Source organism: Pinus tabuliformis, chromosome 4_1, assembly GCF_031772625.1.
Source record: "Pinus tabuliformis cultivar Carrire ecotype Pingquan chromosome 4_1, CPIR1, whole genome shotgun sequence".
Lineage (NCBI taxonomy): Eukaryota > Viridiplantae > Streptophyta > Pinopsida > Pinales > Pinaceae > Pinus > Pinus tabuliformis.
In genome coordinates, this window is record NC_142303.1 from 905,219,568 (window position 1) to 905,240,454 (window position 20,887).

A 20,887-nucleotide genomic window follows, 5' to 3' on the forward strand; every position below is an offset into this window, starting at 1 on the left:
GATATGCTTCTTGCAAAGGATCATTTCGAGATAGCTCCACTGCATGCGATGCCTTACATTTGGATATTTATAAAATGCCCCTTTGGATATCATCTTGAATTAAAAGAACTGTTGCCTTATTTAAAATCAAACATCTTCTATAACAAAAGAACTTCTACCTTATTTAAAATCAAACATCTTCTATAACGAGCTACCACTGATATCCAGTGCCAAAAGGATCTTCTTCCTTTATGATTGCACCACACCCTTTCTAAAGTTTTCATTTCTTTATTAACGTATGCATGCATTCATTTCCTTGGCTTATTTGTGTGTCGTGTTTCAAATACTTCCAGACTCTCCCTTCTTCCAATGTTGGAGCAGTGTCAATGTCAAGATTTTAGCGGTTGCCAGTGCTGCCTAATTCGATGGGCATCTAAACCATCTTCACTCAATTTCTTGTGATTACCATATAATACCCTTTGTGCTCCATGTAACTCCATTTAAATTCCTGCAAAGAAAATGGAATAGATAATTAAAATAATTTCATCCAGAGGTGACATTAAGATTGCCACTAAATTATATGAGTAAAACAACAGATGCTCAAATCCAAAAATCAACACAACATTTAGTCACCTTAATGGACTTGTGAATTGCATGAAATTTATGCGAAGCCAAAAGAAATGGTGTAGTTATCGATATAAGGGTGTCGAGTAAGATGGCAATTTGTGGAATCTTAACGCACTCGAGGGGGTGAGGATCAAGGTAGAGCAGGGTTACTGTCATGAGGTATTATCACAAGCCCTTATGCACATGTGTGATTATGCTTCAGGGTGAGTCAAGAAGAGCTTAAAATGACATGCGCACTTCAATCACATATGTCTAGAATTACAAGGTTGCGAGGGTAGTATATACCCTTTGCAAGCCCTAACACACATGTTGAGGTGAAGGATCTGCCAAGGGCCTGAGAAAAATGTGTTGCTATGACTCCCACAATGATACCATGTGATGCCAAGGACAGTGCACCCCTAGAGGCAAGTGAATTTGGTGACAACAAGGGGGGGAATCACTCTTCTAACAATCTAGGGTTTCTCTCAAACCCTACTATTGTCACTCTCATGGGAGGCCACCTTGAATGCATGCTTGTTCAAATATAGGACATCCACTGATTGCGGCATGTATCATGCGAAGATGAGCTTTAAAATCATGAGAGACTCTTAACGTATTAATGAAACCATTAACCTTTGAAACCCTAATGTGATTTCGATGCCTATATCTAAGATAAAACATGATTCGTGGATGTAATGCATGAAATGCGATTGGTCGTACCAAAGGGGTTGGGTAGGCAAGGTCATGGGGAGAGAAACTAGTTGGGGTCCTATCAAACCCTAGAAGCTTGGGGTGAGTGGTGGGGTACCTAAAATTTTGAATATGCCCAAAAATTTGGGTGGTGTTGTAGTGGCTACAACAATTGGCAAACCACTGGTAGAATCCAATATCTTTGTCAACAACCCTGTAGTAGTCTGAGTGTGAATAATGATGCAAGGGAATATTGAACAGATGCTATGGGCACCTCTTACATTGCCATGGCCTTTGCAGATATGCCTTCTCTCGTGCCTCAGCTAGGTCTGGTCAGTCAGTAAATACTCAATTAACAATTCACACACATGCTGACAGTTGATGATGATGCAAAGAACATGGCAGAGGGCTTATTGTATTTAGAATTTTAAAAGTAAGTTTCTAGTGTTTCACCAATACCAGTGGGCCTGGACAGTACCCTGGTGGAGTCACTTCAAGAAATCACAATCATTACTCCATTGCCAGTGAGCCTGGTCAGTACCTTGACGGAGTTGTTTCATTACCTCTCTGTGTAGGAAGCCTTTCTCAATCATTTACCCTTTTATTTGGTTTCATTTTCTTTTACATGTGTATTTGCACTTATTTCTGGGTGTTCATTGTGCCAGGGCGGATGAGGGATCCCGACTTATTTTACGAGCAAGAGAGGTTGTTTCTTGTTTGACAGAAACTAAGAGATATCCTGATTTAGGTTTTCCCTTATGCCAAGCTTCCACATCTCATTTCCCATCAGCAAGTGAACAAAACACAAGTCATCGAAACAATAAATACCATGCTGAGCACGAGCTTCAGGTTATGGGTATAGGTCATTTAAACTGATTAGGGTTCCCCATGAGCAATCTGTTCTTATTCTCCTTGTTAATAAATTAGACTCGTAGGAGAGATATCTAGGATGAAAATTTGATGACTGGCTCTAAGAGAGGCTACCCATTGGTGTAACCATCACAACTTCACACAATCATAGGGCTAGGGTTTTAGTTCTAGGGCTAGGTGAGCAGGAAACTCTCCTAGGGTTTACAAACCAGTGTGAAGAGGTCAAAGCAATGCACTTGGAGTAAGAGAAAAAGGTGTGAGAAAGATATTCACAGCACCACAGGTTTGAAATCTTCAGGTTCATGAAGGCTCATGTAGTGGCATGCAATGTAGGGGAAATTTCCAGGCTAGGTCAAAGGTGAGTGTGTGCCAAGCGAGAATGAAAATGTATGATGCAATGTAGCAGACAGGGCTAATGCTGCAATATAACACTATGTGCAGAAGAGATGAACTAATTGCAATTAAAGGACCAATGGGACGCATATGCATAGATTTCATGAATTCCATGCAACAATAAACAAATGCAAGGACATGAGTGCAGAAATAAACAAGCACGGAACTAACTACCTATAGTAAAGAAAATAAAGCATGACAAATTTCACTAATAAAGCAAATTATAATCATCCCACTGATAAGTAAAACAAAAACCTAACTAGTCTAAACCCTAAATCCTAATTTAACCAAAGCATAGGTCCGGTTATGTGAAATCAAACTTCCAATGCAGCCACCGCAGCAGTTCCCAACCTGCAAAAACGAAGATGGTGGAAATTAGAATTTGTGGAAAGAGTTGTCCAAAAACTAACATGCTTACCTATAAAGCATGCACAACAGAAAGAATATCTCATCCACCTACAAGGAAACATTTTAGAGAAGACCTTTCAAGGAAAACTACAACCCAATCCTAGTAAATCGAACAACAAATGTGAAATTTATAGTCACCTAGCCACAACATACATCTGTTTATGCTTAACCCTAAATCCAATGCAAGTAAGGCAAGATTTTGTCGGCTAGTAAAGGAGTCTACCAGATTAATCTGATCAACAACCCTATCATGATGTAGAGGATGTTCAACTTGATAACCCTGAAAAGAGGGGCCTCTGTCGAGTGTCACTGCGATCCATGAGGATTCAAACACAGAAACCCTAATTTCAGAAACCCTAGTTTGAAATCGTTCATAGACTTTGTCAAGGACGTGAGGACTTGACATAACCATCAATGGAAGCTGAAGTGCCTCATCATCCTGGCCAACCTCTGAACCTTCAAACAACATGCCATCCAATATTGGTAGCTTCACAAGATTTGTAGATGGGTGTATACAATTATCGTTGGTTGTGACCGGACAACTATTAGTGAAAATATTGTGGATTGGATCCATTGTCTGAATGTTGACAAATTGGCAACTCGACAAATGAGACTCTTTCAATTCCCGAGAATGAACTAAATTAACCCCACGAGTGTCAAGAAAATGGAATATCAGGTGATTGGCACCTTCCCATATAGGATATTGAAAGGTATCATTTGATTGCGTATGTTGACAAACTATATTGGCTGGGAGACAATAAAAAAGATTCGAGATAATGGCTAGAGCACTCCCTTCAGCAAACAAATTAGGATATAGAGGTTGATGCACATCAGTTGAAAGGTGATGGAAATATTTTCTCACAGAGACATTACTTGAATCAGAGGGTTTCCAAGATGAGCTCACATTTGGCGGGATGATGGTGAGAGGAGCATGATGCGCAAAAACCCTACTTTCATAAACCCTAATTTGACTTGGTTCAGGTGTCTCATTAGGAATGTGAGAACCTGACATAACCATCAATAGAAGCTAAAGTGCCTCAACTTCCTAATGAGTCCCTAAATATTCGAAAGGTGGCTCAGCAAATTCTAGTGGTTTCGTAGGATCAATAGACGAACACGTAGGATAATCACCAGAGGCAAGAGCGAATATATTTCTGGTAAAATGAGAATCGTTGAAACCACCAGTTTGATCAAGTTGGGTATCTGATACATAAGGATGTTCTTGGCTTGGGGGTGAAGTGGGATTAATGAGGGAACCAGCTTGATCTGCGCGAGATTCAGGGCCCTCTTCTTTAGTTGTTAAAGGCTGCGAGTGGCAAAGATCAGGCATAAGGGATTTAGACTCTGCATCCTTTGACTGTGAAACCTCACCCCCATGCACATGATTGCAATCAGTGAAAGCGAGATAAAGATATGAATGATATGAAAGAATCGTCGGTGCAGTAGACCCATGGACTAAATCAAGGTAGAATGGATGCACAGGGTCAGATGAAGGAGCACTGATCGGGCCCAAACTCACATCCTACCCATTTATTTTTGCCAAAGAGAAAGACGGATTTATAAGCCTGATGTGTTCCGTGGATTTGATAAGACAATCAATGTTACCTGAGACAAGACCAAAGTCATCATGCATAGGTGAATGAGATCCTAGAATATAGTGAGACGTATGTTGAATGGACTTGATTGGGGTTCCATCAGCAGGAAGAGATGTTATGTGATTTTCAGATTCAAGACCAAAATAATGTATGAGGGATTTAGAGGCGAGGCCATCAGATCCATTTCCCAAAAAGAATTGTTCATCGTTTGAACCATTTACGACCACAATCTTATTATGTAACAAGTCAAGAGGAGGATGAGAAATCCCACAAATAGTAATCTCTTCCTCGGGGGGTTGAGGTTGTTCCAGATTCAGAGAGATAGGCAAAACAAAATTACGGGTAGAATATGGACATTTTGTAATCTGCAAATTATGATGATACTCATGCAAAACAGGGCTTATTTCTAATTGAAAATGTTGTAAAGAAATGAGAACCAATCGTTGAAAATTTATATTCAAATACACCTAGTTGACATCACTTTCAGGAAATTCAAAACAAATATGCACATATTTGAAAGAAAAATCCTCTGATGATTCTTTAGGTTTCATCCTAAGCTCATTTATTCTCTTTAACACATCTTGAAAAATGTACCTATCAAATGTGTGTTGGAGCTTACCGATGAGTTGCTCGAATGAATGAATGGACGTCACTAGCAACGTGTGGCACCATTGCTTGGCGTGACCTTCAAGGGTGAGGGAGAAAAACGCACAAGAAAACTCTTCATCGTCGATCTCAAAAGATTCACAAAACTCGAGGAAGTTAGAAATGTGCTCAATTAAAGGTGTTCCATCCTCACTATCAAACTTTAACCGAGACAAGTGATGGAGCTGCTCTTGGGGGATGGAAAATTGAAAAATAGACAAACCAAATAAACACCTCTGGAGCAAGATTTTGGTCAGAGCCATTAACGAATATGAGACTAAACTGCAAGCTCCAAGGGCTCATCGTTTCATCAGGCCCTCCTTCTAGTGCCAATTTTTTGATGGGCCAAAAATGTACCACCAACGACTAAAGGGTCTCCTCGATGTGAATTCCCAATTAGACCTCACACCATTTGGGATAGGAGCCCCATCCAGTATGTGGGCCTGGCTCCCACCAAAAATGTTTTCTTCTCTCGGTTATCAAATGAGAAGATGCCAGAGTGGGGCAAGAATGAAGGGTTTGGGCAGCGAAACAAAATCAAACCAAGATTGACAAATTGCAGAAAGAGGTTTAAACAAGTCACAACAACGCTAAGAAGAGATGAACAATGAGGATGCTTAGTTAGCTAAAACACCATCAGACATAATAAACAATAACATGCCAGAGGTTAATTGTGAAGTAGTTCACAATAGGTCATCGACATGGCAAGGAACAAGTAAACACAGATTCTAAAGCGAAACATACATGCAACCACTATGTATCAGTACATAACATCTCGCATATATGAAAGCACTCATACAGATATGGTGAGGTACTAGACAATTAATAAAACCACCATGAGTCAGCATGGGAATAAGTGCAAAGGGAATAAGAAAACATCTTATTAATATTGCTGCAACTTCAAATACATATCATGAAATTGGTCAATACCCAGTAGTGGAACATGGACTATTCATACCATCGCCCGGTGTCAAAACCCTAGCCCTACTGCAAACCCACTCTCCTAGCTACCAAGAGATGAGTGGCCTTAGCTCTCAAACATCAATCAACTATCTCTATTGCCCTCAACTCAAGTGCTAAAGTCCTCTGTACAGTGAGACTTGAGGGCACATTTATAGAGATGAGGTGACTGTTAACCTACCATGATCCTTGACCTCCCCTCATGACTCTTCAACATCCCTTCATGACTCTTGAGCTCACTCAATGACTGTTTCATTCCTAATTCATCTCAGCATGATTGTTGGAATTATGATGAGCAACATTCACACAATCCCAAAACGAAGACATGAGGAGAGTATTAAGGGTTATTGGGAAACCCTGGGATGTTCATTATCGATATGTTGCATGGTTGTGAGACAAGCCTATTTTTCTGCTATTGTGCCTATGTACATATGTCCACCTTTTGATGTTGATCCTTGATGTGTTATTGTCACAACCTTTTGGAACAAGTCACGATGAGTCTTCCTTTTGGAACATGCTCCATAATCTTCATAAGCTTGAATCGTCTTCCCATTGGAAGTGGATCTTTTTGTGCCTGACATTCATGCCCCTCATCATCCTACAAGAACAACATAATTATCAATTAAAACTCAAGAAAAGCATAGGGTGATAAGACAAGAAGCAATACTACCAAAAATAAAATCAATTAATAAATGATCAATTTGAAGTGAAAGAAAGAGTTTGTTTTCATGAGTGTTGGTGATGGGTTGTTCATCATCATTTGATTTCATCCTTTTAGCAAGGGTGTTTCCTTCTTTATTAGCTTCTCAATGCATAGTCACGTATTCCATCGGTTACCATTCAAGTCCCATTTGGGAAGCGTGACCTCAACCAACCGCATTTTGTGTATGCAAATCATAGTTTCCCTTTACATGGAAAATGCACTTCCGGGCAGGGCGCACAGTTGCATAGCAGTGTGGGTCGCATGGAGCTATGGATTCCTCAATTTTGGTCCAGCGACCAGTCGTATTCAAGGACTGCGACTAATGAGGTCACATAGTCACATTATAACAGAGGTCACACTTGTGGCTGCATCATGGGACTTTAAAACTGCGATCAACGACTATGAGTGGGAGGGAAACTCCTGGAGGCCACATAGTCACAATCTGAAGTAGGTCGAGTCCTGAGGCTTGCCTAAGGTGCAACTTGATGATCTGGGTGGAAATGCGACATATCAGAGGTCACACAGTCACAAATAAACGTGGTCGCATTCCGTGGATGTTGACTTGGGGTGCGATTTAGCGACCCAGCGACTTGAGAGAGGTCACATTTCAAAGTGCATGGCAAGGGGAAAATTGTATGGCTAGCTACATCATGTGATTGTAAGTATTCATCAGCTTCATCAATACGACATTTAATAGCCTCAACTAATCTCTGACTTATTCGATCCTTTATCTCATCATAATTATCTACAGCTCGGACTACCATGCTATACAGCTGAGAAGCTTTAGGATGTTGGTTGTTATGAAAGTCCCTTCTTCAAGATTATAAATCAATACTCTCAAGGTGTCTGAGTTAAGATAAACTCATTCTCCTTTGCAAAAAGAAACAAAACCTTGTGGTTCTGGAATATGTTCCCTACATATGATGCAAGGCCTTCTGGACTTTTTTGTCGTGAAGTATGCCTCACGATGTGCTTGAATGGTGGATGAAGATAACCACTGTTATTATTTTATAAACACACTACGGCTACTGAAAAATTCTTTTCTTCACGTGTACTAGGTTAATGCCACACACATCACCTGTGTTGAGCTCTATGAATCTCAGTTTTTTCATAGCCCTGAAAATTTGGCATGTGATTACCAGAGCCATAAGAATTTGTGGTGACGCAATTTGTAGCAAATGAAGATCGCTAAATAATAGGAGAGATTAGGTAGTTTGGATCCTTGCCTCTCTCAGTTGTGATTTTTTGACCCCTGCAATTGAGTGATGTGGAGGGAGGTCGCATGTCGTGACTGGAGGAAGGTTGTCAGGTGGTATAAACTTGCATGGGTCGGTATCTCTTAGCAACCGGTCGCAGCAGGAGACTGCGACTTGTGGATGATTGCATAGTCTAGAGCAAATTAGGTTCTTGAACTGCGAATAATAAAGGTCTGCAAGGTTGCCAAATTAGCGTAGGTTGCGCGGTTCAGGGGCTTCTTTAACTATGATCTAGTGAGAGGTCTCATTGAGTGATTGTGCTTTTATGGAGAGTCGCTCTTAAAAAACAACGTGAGGAGAGAAATGATGGGACTAGAGTCAGCCTCATTACAAATGTTTAGCCTGGCTCACTACCCACAGCCTATTTTCCTTCAAATTATCACCCCAAACATTTAGTAGATGTGATCATCCCTTTCGTATCATAAAGTGACACTGGCACAGTTCATTCCATGGTCAAGTTCCCGTTAATGTATCTAATCACAATAATTCAGTTAACTAGTGCCAAGTCAGCTCCAAGCATTTGAACTACGTGTAATCTACATCACGTTGTCATGCAGTCAAAACCAAGTAGTTTTTTCAATGCCTTAAAACTATACATGACATGTCACAATATCTTGTGTGCGTTGGTGGAACGAGAGCATAGTCAATAGTATATAATGCCAATGGTCATTTGAATTAGTTCTTTATCAGATACACTTCTTGCAAAGGATCATTTCGAGATAGATCCACTGCATGTGATGCCTAATGTTTGGAGATTTATAAAATGCCCCTTTGGATATCGTGTTGAATTAAAAGAATTGCTACCTTATTTAAAATCGAACGTCTTCTTTAATGAGCTACCACCGATATCCAATGCCAAAAGGATCTTCTTCCTTTATGATTGCACCACACCCTTTCTAAAGTTTTCATTTCTTTATTAACGTATGCATGCATTCATTTCCTTGGCTTATTTGTGTGTCGTGTTTCAAATACTTCCAGACCCTCCCTTCTTCCAATGTTGGAGCAGTGTCAATGTCAAGATTTTAGCGACTGCCAGTTCTGCCTAATTCGATGGGCATCTAAACCATCTTCACTCAATTTCTTGTGATGACCATATAATACCCTTTGTGCTCCATGTAACTCCATTTAAATTCCTGCAAAGAAAATGGAATAGATAATTAAAATAATTTCATCTAGAGGTGACATTAAGATTGCCACTAAATTATATGAGTAAAATAATAGATGCTCAAATCCAAAAATCAACACAACATTTAGCCACCTTAATGGACTTATGAGTTACAAGAAATTTATGTGAAGCTAAAAGCAATGGTGCAGTTATCGATATAAGGGTGTCGAGTAAGATGGAAATTTGTGGAATCTTAATGCACTTGAGGGGGCAAGGATCAAGGCAAAGCAGGGTTACTGTCATGAGGTATTATCACAAACCCTTATGCACATGTGTGAATATGCTTCACGGTGAGTCAAGAAGAGCATAAAATGACATGCGTACTTCGATCACATATGTCTAACGTTACAAGGTTGTGAGCGTATTATATACCATTTGCAAGCCCTAACACAAATGTTGAGGTGAAGGATCTACCAAGGGCCTGAGGAAAATGCATTGTTGTGACTCACATGATGATACCATGTGATGTCTAAGAGAGTGCACCACTAAAGGCAAGTGAATTTGGTGACAACAAGGGGGGGATCACTCCTCTAACAATCTAGGGTTTCTCCCAAACCCTAATATTGTCACTCTCACAGGAGGCCACCTTGAATGCATGCTTGTTCAAATATAGGACATCGACTAATCATGGCATGTATCATGCGAAGATGAGATTTAAAATCACGAGATACTCTTAACGTATTAATGAAACCATTAACCTTCGAAATTCTAATGTGATTTTGATGCCTATATCTGAGATAAAACATGATTCGTGAATGTAATACATGAAATGCGAGTGGGTGCACCAAAGGGGTTGGATAGGCAAGGTCATGGGGAGAGCAACCAGTTGGGGTCCTATCAAACCCTAGAAGCTCGGGGTGAGTGGTTGGGTACCCATAATTTTGGATATGCCCAAAAATTTGGGTGGCATTGTAGTGGCTACAATAGAAAGCTAAAGCCCAACTATGAGATAATGAAATAGACAGGTGTCGTGTTCAAAGGCAATGCAAAGAATGCTACCATTTGATTAATAATGAGCATAAATGTTCCCTCCCTTCTCTTTTTATAAGTTCCTTTTTCATAAAGCTATCCCCCAAGCCCGAAAAAGAGATAAACATATACAAGGGGAACCTCCTAGCCATAGTAGACTACGGTATTCCTTTTTCATAATTAGTCTATCCCAGTTTGGAAAAAGGTTGAACTTACACTAGGTAGATGACCCTTCAAGTACTTTTACGAGCATGAAGGAGACAAGTTCATTTAGCAATCTTTTCTAAATTAAGGAGTCTAAAAAGAGCTTAAAGGAAACTCCTCCTCGAGGAACAAGTGGTATAAAGGATTGCATCTGGTTCTGGTAATGATGGAATTATGCATGATAAAGAGGACAAGATGTTGGCTAATAGGACCACTCATCGCAATGGTTCCTCCAAGAACGGGTGAAACACCAAGGGAAAGTGAATGATAGGCCAAGAAAATGATGATAATGGAAAGAATAAACCAAGACTCATTGTGTAGAAATAAGCTAATAAAAAGTGGAAATCATAAGGTATAAATTGTGGAATCCTCTTGGGAAATGGTTAGAAATATGATGAAGAAGAGTACATGAGGCTTAAATTCTATGTCATGGCGAGTTAGAAGGAGGGATTTCGAAAGGTAATAAAAAATGACTGCATGGACACCAAGAGGACAAAGAGGTGCTAACTAGGGTATCCATTAGTAGGTAAGCTCTATCGCCAAGTGGATGTGCATAAAAGAGAGTGGCTAAAGTCACAACTTAACAGGGTTGGACCTAAGGCATAATGATGGCACTGATAGTCAATAATGCAGCGGTGATGGTGATATATGACCTACCCCTATATGTCAGGTTAAAGAGAAACGTACCTAAGGTCCATTGGATGTCGCAATAGAAACGCCACCCTATCCTGTAAAAACCATCCATAAAGACTAAACACATGGTTAAATCAAATAATGAAAGAAATAAACATGAATGAGTTAAATACAAGAGCATATATTTTCGGTTTTTTGAATTTTTTATTTTTTGGATTTTTGGAATAAATAAGGCATGACAAACACCTGCATCACATTTCTATGTACAATATGTACAGGTGCAACACAATACAGTAGTTCACGCTAAATGGTGCCCACAAATAGGCACAGACCAAGGGTTTCCATGCATAAACTTATAGATGAGTGGAGGAACCATATGGCTCACCAAAGTGGGGCCATGCCAAAGGAAGTCAAACTGCCCAATCCGAAAAGGTTGACCGTGCCAGGGATATTGTGACATAGTCATGCTCTCAAAATTAACCTGAGTACATAAGGGAGGATCAAGACATAAAGGAGGTATAAGACACCCGTCAATAGGTGGTAAGGAGTTAGACAATTCATTGGCAAGTTTGGTAGTATAATCCCAAGACTTGACTCGGTCCATGGGTGGCATTTCCAAGGAACACTGAGGAGGTGCCCCTTGGTTCGATTCAAGATTTAATATTCCTAGCTCTACATGTTCCAAATCGGGGAGACTAGAGGAAGAAAGAGGCATAATCTCCCTATGATTATCAATGGATAGATCCACGACCTCCAAAACAATGTAAACTATCAAAGAGTACCCATTTTTTTGAGGTAGCAAAAAATCATCCGATTTTATAAAGTGTTGATTCAGAATACACTTCCTTTTTTGAGCATATTTTTGACACTTCAAATTTTCTTATGTATCAAGTATGAACATTTTTTTTAAAAGGTTAAATGTTTTCATAATGATTTTGAAAAGTGTTGATGAGGCATCAACCCCTTTTCTTAGAGCACTTATTTTTGACACTTTAAATTTTCTAATATATTAAGTGTGGATAATATTTTTTAAGTTTTGGTAATTTTCATGTGGATTTTGAAAAGCATCAACATTTTTTTAAGGCATATTTTTGACACTTTAAAATAAACTATCAAATTGACACATATTGGGACCGGTTTGCTAGTTGAGGATAGGAAAAAACAAAATAAATATGAAAAATACAAAAGAAAATAAAAATTAAAACATTGAAAAAAATAAAAACACAAAAAAGTTTAAAAAATAATAAGTAACTAAAAATATATAAAAAACAAAAAACAAAACAAAAAAAACAAAAAAACAAAAAACAAAAACATGACTAAAAAAAGAACAAAAATTAAAATATTAAGAAAAATAAAAACTAAAACAAACAAAAAAATTTAAAATAATAGTAAGTCAATAAACTTTATATATTTAAATATAAACAAATTAAAAACATGGCAAAAAGAAATAAAAATATATGTATATAAAAAATGACAAAAAGAAATAAACATAAAAATGTAAAAAAAAATAAAAATTAAATTGTAAATGATAAAAAATTAAAAATTATATTAAAAAAAGTAAAATGAAATAAAAAAATAAAATAAAATATTTATAAAAGAAACATAATTTAAGAAAAATAAATAAAAATAACAAAAAAAAGATATTAGATAATTAAAAAAATAAAAATAAAAATAAACGGAATAAAAAACATTAAAAAATTAAAAATCATAAAAAGGAATAATAAAAAAAAAGACATTAAAATAAAACAAAAAAATAATAAACGTTAAAGAAAAAACAAATTTAAAAAAATTTAAAACACAAAAAAATTTAAAAAAAACATAAAATTACCAATGTGCCCAGGGGGGTGGAGGGTCGATTCCTTGGGCCGCAGGGGTGTAGGGGGGGAGCTGTGAGGAATCATCCCTCCACCCCATGGCCCTGGGACCGTTCAGCCACGGGGGTGTGGGGGGAGGGAGTTGCATGCAACTCCCTCCCCTTGCACCCCTGCAACACAACTAGCCTAGGGAGTGGAGAGTTGATTCCTCAGAATCAACTCTCCAAACCCTAGGCCCATTGCACGACGAGGGTTGGCGCCTCGACTGAGAGATTTTTATTTTTATTTTATTTTAATTTAATTCTATGCTCTTTTAATTTTTTTGTTTTCAACTTTTTAATTAAATTTTTTTAATGGTTTTCAATTTGTTTTTTTTAATGATTTTTTTTTTTTTAATGTCTTTTTTTCAAGTTTTTATTAATTTTTATGATTTTTTTTTTTTTTTTAAATTATCTCATATCGTTTTGTTTGTTATATTTTTCTTAAATTATGTTTTTTGGAAATATTTTCTTGTATTTTTTTAATTTTTTTGTTTTTTTTTTTAAATATATATTTTAATTTTTTATCATTTATATGTTAATTTTGTTTTTTTTTCTACATTTTTATGTTTTTTTCTTCCCTTTTTTTCATTTTTTTATATTTTTATATATTTGTTTTTTTTGGGGCAATGTTTTTAATTTGTTTATATTTTAATATATATTTTATTTACATGTTATTATTATTTTTTTTAATTATTTGTTTTGATTTCATTTTTCTCAATATTTTAATTTTTGTTTTCGTTTTTTTTGTCATGTTTTTTTGTCTTAATATATATTTTTATTTACTTACTATTTTTAAACTCTTTGTATTTTTATTTTTCAATGTTTTTATTTTTATTTTATTTTGTATTTTTCATTTTTATTTATTTATATATTTATTTATTATTTTGTTTTCTTTTATTTTTCCTACAGGGTCGTGTCGATCCTCGACTACCAACCCGAACCCATTATGTGTCAATTTGATAGTTGATTTTAAAGTTTTCATTATGATGGATCGAGTTCGATCCCAGAATGTGTCAATTTCATGGTTGGCCTTTAAGCTTTCATTACAATGAGTTAATTCACCTACACTACGTGTCAATTTGATGGTAGATTTTTAAATTTTTCTTGCAATGTGTCAAGTTGTCTTAGGCTAAGATTTTTAAGTTGTTATACTTTTAGCATTTTAAAAAAATTACTCGTGGTATAATGACTCTTTCATTTAGGTATTCATTTTTTTTTTTTTTAAAATTAGTCATAGAAAATTTTCATAATGCCATGGTTGAAATATGTTGAAAACTTAAGGTTTTATATTGTCATGATCTTCAGTTTTAATTCCATGGTTGAAAAATTGTAAAAAATTTAAGGGTTTTCTGAGTCATGATATTTTATTTTTAACACCATAGCTAAAAATCGCTGGAATTTTAAGCCTTTTCAGAGACGTGATGTTTTATCTTTAATGTCATGCCTAAAAATCATTGGAATTTTAAGGTTTTTCGGAATCATGATATTTTATCCTTAACATCGTTGCTAAAAAATGTTGAAAATTTACCTCTATTACAACATCAACATTTTTTTAGGGTGTTTTTTGCACAAAAAAAAATGCTTTTTATTGGCTTTTGCTTTCATTTTTAAAAAAATATTGAAAATTTACCCCGACAAAAAAATAAAAATAAAACCCTTATTCCAACATCAACATTTTTCGTTTTTGGGTTGTTTTTCATGTTTATTTGGGGATTTTTGGCTAGATTTATCGTTTTGAGTTTACAGTGTACATTTCATAGTTTACATTATTCCAAGTTGACTAACTGGGGAGGGTCATCAACGAGGAAGTCATGTGGAATATGCGGAGGGGCGATCCGTGTGGGCAAAGGAGCCTGGTCATATTCCATATTGGGATGGAGTTTATGACCAAAGTCACAAGGTACTAACAAGACTGTCGAAGAGGAAATCACCTCCACAACAGGTTATAGAGGGTGCTCACTAGCTTGATCAACTTCCATAGGAGTAGGTGACACTACCTAAGGATCAGGAGGTCTATGAGCTCCACAGGTGTCGGAGGATCATATGCATATGAGCTTTAAAAGAGGAGGAAGGAATATTGGGCTATGGTATTTGAGGAAATACCCCAATAAGAGATGAGATTTTAAACAAGCTCGCACCAACACTCTGATATAGACCAGGGTTATCTACCACAAGTGGTATTGAATTCCCCACAGTGGAAATTTGGGTCGATGGCATGCAATAGTCAAGTTGGTCAATGGTAACAATATTTTCTTCATGAGGAAAGAAAACTACATGGAATATAGATGAGACAATAGTGGTGATGGCTTGGAACTAGCTATGTCCAAGGAGCAGGTTATAATCCAAAGGGGCATCGATGACCTCAACACCGACATAAATGGTTTTACCTCCGAGCTCAATGGAAAACTTGGGAAGAACCCCCTTAGGCACAAATTTATGTCCATCAAAGGCTTGAAGAGTAGTATTGGACTTAGTGAGCACCAGAGAGATAAGAGCCTTCCAGCATGATGATGACATGACACAAGTGGAAGGGCCTTCATCCACCAAACTTCGACGAATATTCTTGTGGAAAACACACATGATAATTTGAAAATCGATCTAATGGGAAAGTTGAGAAGAAACCTTGTCAACATTAAATGCAATGAGACTTGAGTTAGATAGATCGAATCCACCAATCGCTAAAAGAAAGGCCTTGCGTTGTTGAGAAAAACTTTGCAAAACCTTTAGAGAAAACATGGCACAAGGAGCCTCGGCAAGATCTTCAACAATACTATAATTTTGAGAGGCTTGGGTAGAAGGATTGTGTGTTGCATTATGAATGACACCCTTGGGGGGAGATAAACAAGATCTAGAGGCATATCTAACTTAAGAGGTCCAGTGGAAGTAGGTGGAGTGGGTGAGTCCTTAGAAGAAGAATTTGACTCAGGAACATCATATGATTTGTCTCGCGTGGTCACATTCACATCTTCTTTGCATATAAAGATGGATGAACTATTGGTGGAATGAGAAAACAACCCTCATTTTCCCCCTGCAGAAGCGGAGGAGGTTTAGCAACCATCTATTGTTGAGGTTGTGCAGGGAATGGATGAGTCAAAACAATAGGTTGTTGAGGAGATGGTGGTGAAATGAGGCTATGGACCTCATCCATCTAAGGGCACTCATGAGTGAGGTGGTTGCCTTGGCAAATTTTTCAAGGCAACTTCATTTTATGATAATGTTCACTGCTGCCCCCTCCATGATTTTGAGGGTTGGTTTGGGGGTCTTGAGTATTTTTGTTCGTTTGCTTATTCTTCTTGTTTTTATTACCACCAAATTGTTGGTTGTTCTTTGGCTAAGTGAAATTCATTGTAAGAACATCAGTGAACTTCTCAAGAGATGGTGCTTTAGCAAAGACAGGAGCACTTGTTGGGGCTTGAGATGTAATAATCAATTTCCCAAGTTTGGCAGCAAGTTGGCTCATAGAATCGGAAATAGACCCAATCAGGCCATTGTCATGGGGGCTAGGAGCAGGTTTTGGAGGGTCAATAGAAGGCCTAGGGGCATTAGGAAACACTTCATATACGTACCTGACTATGAATAGATACAATCCAACTATTGGGCAACTAAAATGGATTTCGCCTTGGTAACGGCTCGAAACATGGATACATCCTTAGCAATCTGGGGTCAGAGAGAGTGAATGAACCATTTACGTAAGATTTCATCAGGTGACTTGGTTCTCACTAATCTCTTGCAATGATGCCACTCACGAATGTGATAATAAATTAATGTGGCATCATCTTGTTTGAAGTTTGAGAAGATATCAGAGTCAATATCATACCGGGTAGGCAACTTGAAGTGCATCAAGAAGGTTTGAGATAAGGAGGAAAAGTCACTGTAGGATGCAATATCTAACTCGATATACCATTTTACCAAATCCCCGGTTAACATACATTAGAACAAGCGAAGTTTAATAGAATCATCTACCAAAGAATTAGAGGAACACCATAAGTGACAGGTTTTAATGTGGGTGGATGGATTCTCCCTGGGATTCCCTTCAAACTTGGGAATATCATATGGAAATTTGGTGGGCATGGATGACCACTAGGGATCATGTTAAATGGGGTCATTATTCAACTTTTCAAAATCTGGTAAATCAAGAGAGGATAAGAATGGATTGTGGAGTTGGATAAATGTATCATAAGTAGGAGAAACATGTGACCAACCTTGTGGTCCCCCCATATAAGGAGTGGAATGAATCACTTGTTGGTGAAGGAAGAACTTGTAGGTGGCATCCCTTTAAACAATGAACTATACCAGGCTTGTGACATACTAGAAGAAAAATTTCCCCCAGGCTAGAAAGGAACAATTGATGACCCCCTGCACTAATCTAGGTGGATGTTGGTGGCCACCCACCACTATCTCTTTGAGTTTTTCAGTTTCCTTAATTGTAGCACAATTTACTATTTTTGGCAATTTTTCGAGTCCTAAACTTCTGGAGCCATTTTGAGGCCCTAAACAACATTTTTTGGGAAAATTGGGGCTGATATGTGGCTTGGCCACTCAAAAGTTGTAGTCTTCGAGTAGATATTTCTAAAAAATGGTATTGTGCACGTCAAACAGATATTTTATGCCAAAGTTATGACCCCAGAAGTTGATGTACCAATTCACCCAAACAAGGCCCATAGTTTTGGCGCTTCATCTCCTAGGGTTAGGTTTTTGGATGTTTAGGGTTTTCCATTGTTTCTCAATAATAAATAGGCCTTCGAGCCTCATTGTAACACAGTTTAGAGGTATGTAGTCACCACATCTCTTCTCACAAATAAGCTACCATCGCTCGAGCTAGTCTTATTTCCATTCTGTTTGTAAGCATATTTCAATATTTGATATTAATGAAATGAAGTGTAATTTTTCTGACATCTTTGCATTAATGGTTATATCTATAATTTATTGCATTCATGTTTAAGTTTAGATCACCCACATATTTCCAGAAGTTACAACGTCTAATTGAGGAACAAGAATCGTTGGTCGAGCAAATCTAGGTGAAAATACTCCTAACCCTGGTGGTTGACTAAGAGGAATAACCATGGTCAACATAGAAGATGGAGTAGGAATGGAAACATTTGGGAAATTTGTAGGATATATACAGGAAACTAGTGGGATGCCCCAAGAAGATCGGGTAGGTGTTGGCTTAAGGGGCCCTGACCTAGGTTTAAAGTTATTTGCGCCAACCAACAAAACCCTAACCACTAGCCCTTTCGACAACAACCTACATAACGCAGGCTACAGTCTCACCCGAAGTAGTATTGGGGGATGCTAGAACTAGGTTTCTACATCCAGATACCATGTGACGTGTATTCTGAAGCTCTTGTGGCTCAGATCTGCCTTTGCGTAGATTTGTATCTTCCTATGGTACACTACTACAACTCTATCAAATGGCTCCCAGACCTTCCCAAAGGTCTACAATCAGGCTTTTTAGACCTAAAAGAAGCAGACTCATAACTTTCTCTTAGTAAATAATAACCCTAGATCTTCCTTCACGTAGATCTACCCGATTCGAATAGTTATCATAGAAGATTTATTTACTACCTTTGTGAAAACAATTTATTACTCATTTCATGCATATATATTAGAGATTTGATAGATTCGCGCAAAAAATACACTTTGTTTCACAAAAAATAGATCATTAAGCGATAATGCATAAACATAAATAGAAATATGAACAAGGCACAGATGCAATGGATTTGGTCAAAACAGACTTTATTAGATTCAACATTCAATTTACAAACTCTTCTACCCTGCGCACCCAACTATAGGGGCCTGCGCTCTTAGTTGTGGACTTTGCCAAGGTCTCCGGACACTCAGCTGCATGAGTCTTCCCCTTTCACCTAAGTACAGGAAAACAGAGCTTTCATGCCTTAGCACTTTCCTTTACACTTGTTCTTCACTGTTATCATTCTATATTTTTGAGGTTGAGGGAGTAAACACATTGGATAACATCAAAACCAATTTGGAAGCTGGGATCTAGCCTTGCCAGCATCAGAGAAGGATCTCTATATTTAATTTAACTTTGTTTTTATGTAAATTTTAGGCTAGTTATGATTGTATTTGTTTGTTTTTTTTATTGGTTTGGTTGATTTGAGTGTTATGATTCCATTGGGATATGGAGTCTATAGATTAAACTAGAGTTTAGCATCAATTTTTAGAGGAGTTCTTACAGGGAAAGCTAGGTTGCACTAACTGGATCTTTTCAGAAATTAAATGAATTTGTGGAATAGCAGAAGTGTAAGGTTCAGTAGAAACCAAGGAGAAATTAAGAATTCCTTGATCTGACTTCAATGGAAAACATTAAAATTATCAACAACCAAAATAGGGTGCTCTAAGTAACAAATCCTATTTATCATAGTTTCTATTGATTAATTTAGAAATTTAGAATAACAGAGAAAGGAAAACAATGTTTAAACAAATGGACAAAAGAGACACATCACCATTTATTACACCACATGAATCCTATGAAAGGTCCTTGTCTTATTGATGCTCCAGTGCTTTTAAAATTACAATATGCAGAAGGAAATTACATTCAGAAATAAACCCTTAATACTTCAAACAGCGAAGTATTTATAATGAAAATTACAAAAAATCCTTTACAAAAAACGTTGTTAACTGACAGTGTATTATTAACCTAATTACAAGAAAAATCATCTAATCTTGGCGGAAGAATAAGCCATGTAGGCTGTTGAAAAGGAAGGTGGCCTTGTTTTGATGGTTTCGGTTGCTGAGTCAACCTGAAACAGTGATGCGCTACTGAACTAACCGTCATGTTGGCTGCTGCGCTGGAAATTGTTTTGACTATTGTCGAATTATCCTTCAATATAGTAAATCAATCAATTATTCCCATATCTTTTCATCTGGTACTGTCAATTTTGTTACACTGCAGTAAATTTCATCTACCTTTGTGTATTTGGCAAAAGTTGGCTTCATGGTAAAAATGTACTTTACCTCATTTTGAACATGGAAATCGTTTAACATAGTTTCTAAAAATTCTTTTGCTATCATACTGTCCTTAATTCCACTGAACTTGACGTTGCTTCTAGCCACTTCTTTCATCTTTAGGATATAATATTCTTGAGTGATTAATTTGTCATTTATAACATAAATGTTGTGCAGTCCCTTTTGGATTAATGCTTCAATTCTATTTGTGAACCTGTTTACTTGCAGCTTCAAGGTTTCACACTTTTCTTCCAACTGATCAATGAGGTTTCTCTTTGTCAAGACTTTCTTGACTTCCAAAATAGTGGCAGTTCTATCAGTGATCCCTAATTCTTCAACCTCATACTTGGACTTAGAGTTCAATAACTTGATTATGTTAGAGGCTTCTGTGGGAATTTCTCCCAACTTTTCTCTTCCCTACACAACAGTTTATGTAGCCTTCTCTATCAGCTCTTTATGCTCAAATATGATTTGGATAGAAGGAAAAATCTCATTCATAGAGTCTAATATATTCATCGAAATAGTTTCCTTAGCTTCGGCCAAGGTCTTACCAATTGAAGTGTTTCTCTCTACCTTCTACAACTTCTCCAATTGTCTCTGGGTTTTCTCCATTTCAGTAACCTGAGCAGCTTCACCTTTGGACTTTTTCACTTCCAAAACTTTGAGTTAGCCCTACAAAGTCTCAATCTCCTTTGATGGAGTGACATGTTCTGTAGTGTCTTTGTTACTTGGTCAACACTCTTAGTTTGAGTGGGAGAAGTGGTTGCAGTAGTAGTCCCTCTTGCTCGAAGTTGAGAGATAGGTATGGAATCCAGGGGGACAATGGCCATCCTATGGCTTTCTTCTTTCTCCTTGATCAGTTTCTCCATCTATTCCTCCATCTACCTAATCTGTATATTCTGCTCTATGAGCAATTTCATCATATCTTCTTTTTGTGCTTCACTTTCTTCAATATCCTTGGTCATTGGATCCTCTGTGGCTGGAAGCATG